The sequence below is a fragment of the Primulina huaijiensis genome, chromosome 12 (genome assembly GCF_012295235.1).
Source record: "Primulina huaijiensis isolate GDHJ02 chromosome 12, ASM1229523v2, whole genome shotgun sequence".
NCBI classification, from domain to species: Eukaryota; Viridiplantae; Streptophyta; class Magnoliopsida; order Lamiales; family Gesneriaceae; genus Primulina; species Primulina huaijiensis.
The window spans coordinates 3,484,921-3,489,235 of record NC_133317.1 but is presented as its reverse complement, the minus strand read 5'-3'; the positions used below and the strand labels follow the sequence as shown (position 1 = coordinate 3,489,235).

General features: G+C 30.3%; 1 long non-coding RNA gene across 1 annotated transcript; it reads right to left on the bottom strand.

The window, feature by feature from the left end:
• Positions 1-2,449: 2,449 nt before the first annotated feature.
• LOC140990442 (uncharacterized) lies at positions 2,450-3,803 on the bottom strand. Its single transcript, XR_012177650.1, has 2 exons — positions 3,177-3,803; positions 2,450-2,855 (listed from the first exon to the last, which is right to left on the bottom strand). It is a non-coding gene; the product is annotated as an uncharacterized lncRNA (long non-coding RNA).
• Between the last annotated feature and the right edge of the window lie 512 nt (positions 3,804-4,315).

Below are 4,315 nucleotides of genomic sequence, written 5' to 3'. Positions count from 1 at the left end.
AATGCAACTAGATGCGCATTTCTTGTCGCTATTGTTTATTGTTGTGGTGGATTTAAAATAAACCTAAAATAGATGTCGTTTGAAATACATCCCTCGAAGACATACTATGTATATAATTCGGCTAATAGTATCTTTTAATTTTTTTTTTATAAGCTTAAAATATTTGGATAAAAGAAATTGCGGCAAAATTTTAAAAAAGTAAAAGAAGAGCAACTCAAGTTACATGAGTGGTGTGAATCGAGAAAGAAAAATTCTTCACGAATGCAAGTCATACAATTTCAAACGTAAATACCATAGTACTATATTTATTCATATGTGGTGGTCCTTGGATTAGTACGATTCGTCCACTAAGGTTGGGTGAATTGAAAAGGCCCCAACCTACAAGACCCAAGTCAACTTGGCAGCAACCATCACAAAATTAAAGCCTCCTACTTACCAATAACCAAACACGGGTATAAATTAAAGGGGGTCGTATTCCAACTAAAAAATAATTAATTTAACATAAAATATATTTTTAAAAAAATTAATCATAGATTATTCCCACCGATGCTTATAATATTAAGTTGTGTTTGGTTAATAAAGTTGCTAGATGTGGCCATTTAGGGCTTGTATTTTCGGATCATGATAATGGAGTTGGCTATCATTGACTTATGATAAATGTCTTCTCAGATGAATTAATCCCAAAACCTCGAGTCATGTGGTGGAGACCCAGAATGGGTGGCAGTGACCCCTTCATTTATTATTCTTAATTTAATTAGTTTGCGCTCTTACCAAATCATGTGCAGTCTCCACCTCTACTTGAGTAGGATTCATTCAGGCATATGTAATCATAAAATATATTTTGATGTAAATTTTGTATCAGATACAACATCTATTTACTTCAAATCTTAAGTCAAAAAAATATTATCGAAATATTCATTTTTTATTTTACATATATTAATTATTATTTTATATTTAATATATTTTTAATTATGAATTGTATTGTTGTATTAATTTTTGCATTTATATTAAATTATATTCTCAATAAATCAAATTATTCCTTAATTATTAATAATTAACATAAATAAATATTTTAAAAATCAATAATTATTATTCTTTAATTTTTATGATAAAATATTTAATTATAAAAATAATAAAATAAATATTATACTATTANTTTTTTTGATCCATAATTCCGTATAAATAAATAACATTAAATTTTTTAATTAATTAGTTATATACGGAGGTCGAAATAAGTTGGTCCATCCCGTTGACTCTCAAAAAACGACATTATAACATGATGACACCTCATATGTAATATTGATGATGTGGATACATAACACATGCATGATGATGTCTATAATTAATATATCAATATTATGATGGGACGTCCAAATTACTCGATAAAGACTAGACATGATCAGATTTTGCTTGTTGGTAGACCGACCATGTCTCGGACAGCTCAGCCGGTGCCAAAAAACCCTAGGCCCCTACTACTTATTTTAGTGCGTAATTCCGAAAGATTCACCTTCGATGCCTCGGTTGAATCTAATTTGTTGATTTTATGATTTTAATAATTTTTCGTCGAAACCGATGATGTGATATTATACATGTTAATATTTCAATTGCGACATTTTAAGTATAGATAGATAAATGTTGATTGATAATGATGATTAAAGTGTTGGTTAAATCAAATATCATTCACATGAATTAAAACCTTCGACACATATATTGTAAATGAATTTTTTGTTGGAACATGCACATTCAATCATTAACCGTCTTCCACAAATTGGGCCCAAGCCCAATTTACATCAGCCCATTATTTTTGCTAGGTTTTATATATGCCGTCCGCTGTAGCCGAATTTTAATTCTTTGGTATCAACAGAACTCCAACCATTATTTGAAGTACACACAAATATATGCTCACCATGCATCATCTTCGTAATATTCTTATTTAAAATCAATACGTGTTATGTTTCTTGCTTCAAAAAAAAATTTTGAAGGTCGATGTGTATATTAAAATCTTCGGGTTAGCGCATTCTGGTATGCATCGAGGCGTATAATTGTCTAGTGAACGTCGTGGATCGTCTTTAGTTTGATCAATGGATCCGAATGAAGATTTGAAATGAATACTATGATTATTAAATATTTTAAATATCTTCTTTAATTGGACTCCAGTTTTCATGCATGTCTTTGTTCTTCCATATTCTTAATTTGCAGAATGCATGAAAACTTAAGCATTTCATGATATTGTTATTCCATCTGAAATGTGAACAACAGCTAGGATATATAGTGCTGATGATCAAGTTATTTGATTTGCAGCAACAATACAACAGAGGTATTCACAAGTCAGATCATCTTGTCAATCAGTCGAAAATCGAAAACCTAAAATATTTTTTAATACGTTTTGATTTTCGTAATTTTCTTCATTTCTAAAAACATCAGAAAACATCTCTCAATTTTTTTTAAAAAAAAACTATTGTCGAAAAACACTTTTTTAAAATTATCTTTTAAACAAAATTTAAAAAAATATTATTCAAAATACTTTTTTTTTAGTTTTTTTGACTTGTGAAAAAATTATTTATTTTCCATTTGCATTTATCCTGATTAAATTCAATACCTATAGCTCACAGCTAGCTTGCAAGAGACGTAACCATACGCATATTCAAAATTATTTGCTCTCCCTACTTTCGAATTAATGGTTGTATCATTAATACTAGTGTTAGAATAATGACGAAGGTTAAATTCATACTTTTTTTTTAACTATACAAGCTGGGAATAAATTTATTATTTAATATTTACCTGCCATCCAAAAAGAGAAGATGCCTTCGAATGCTTCTCGTTCCCACAGCTAATTTGCTCATCAATAATTCATTCTGAAGATCAGTGGGAGTCAATTAACATCGAAGGTTTAGTACAACAACTGAAAATAGCGAATGTATGGCTAAAATCATTGATAAATATAGGAGAGAAAATAGACTGTCAATGGCAAATGATCATTAAAGCAGCGGCCAACAGAGATCGAATAGAAAGAAACTAATCGAGCAGATTCTTGAATCTATCATGAGCGTAATGATAGATCTAATACGAGGTAATGATGAATAAATCAAATTTGGTACTTTTGTTTCAGCTCAGAGTTTCTATTACATAATTTCAACTGACAGGAAAAGCACAAAGTCAAAGAATTTAATCATTACACCAATCTTCAAGCTCTCACGTGCAACCAACCATCTTAGTTCACCTGAATTAATAAAATAAAATAGAACGGTCAAAGCTAATTTATCTATTCGCTGAATAAGAATCAACCCATCTCACTAATAGAACATCGGATCTTTAAACAGATAAAGTTTGCTAGAATAGACTCAAAAACTAATTAACAAATGGGAAGCAAGATATTGGGGGGAATGAAGCCTGGTCCGAGGTCATTAACCACGTTATCGGCGCGGATTCGTGTAGTTAGATGATCAAGATCCGATCTGTCAACAAGTAGCAAGTATGGCATCAATCATCTTAACGGCCTCGAGCCAGACAACGTTCCCCTCAAGAGATAAGCCCCCATAATTTTCTTTTCTATGAAACAAGATTAGGGTTTGAGAGGCAAATAATGGTGGAAAAAAACTGAAGAATAATAATTATTGAAGATGATATTATGTGGGATTTGTGTGAATGGGGGAAAGGGAGATGATAAATAAGGGATGGGAATTGGGAGAGGGGTTCATTAAAAAGGACAAACAAAGTCATAAAAGCGAGGTAACAACATGACCTACATCCACAAATCCCATCTCCCCACACTACAGTTTTCTTTTATCTTTTTCGAATATTTGTGTTTGTCTATGGACAATTTAAGAACATGTGTTCTTCTTCCTTCAGCTTCTTTAATTTGGAAGCAGATCTCATTTAATTTACGACTGTTACGGCTTTTATTTTTAGGATACTAATCACTAAAAAAAATTTATAATAGAAAATATGGTGGTAAAATTCATGTATTTAATAAAAAGATTAAATGTATATATAGCAAGAAAAGATGTATACAAAATAATAAAACCAATTACATGATTCTAAACGATTTACAGTAAAAAAAATTGGCCATTTAGCACATTTCTTTTACAAATTTTTGCGACTTTGTAAATGAAAATCCATAATTTTTTTTTAGAATTCGTAAACACTGCCTAAATGTGTTAGATGAAAAGCTAGTCATAGTAAAAAACTTGCGTGTGTAATATATAAGGGGCTGCTTTTATTTTATTCCTCAAGAATGGATGCTTGGAAATGGAACCCTTTATTTATTTTTGAAACATGACCCTTTATTTATTATATATAAAAAAACCGTAAATAT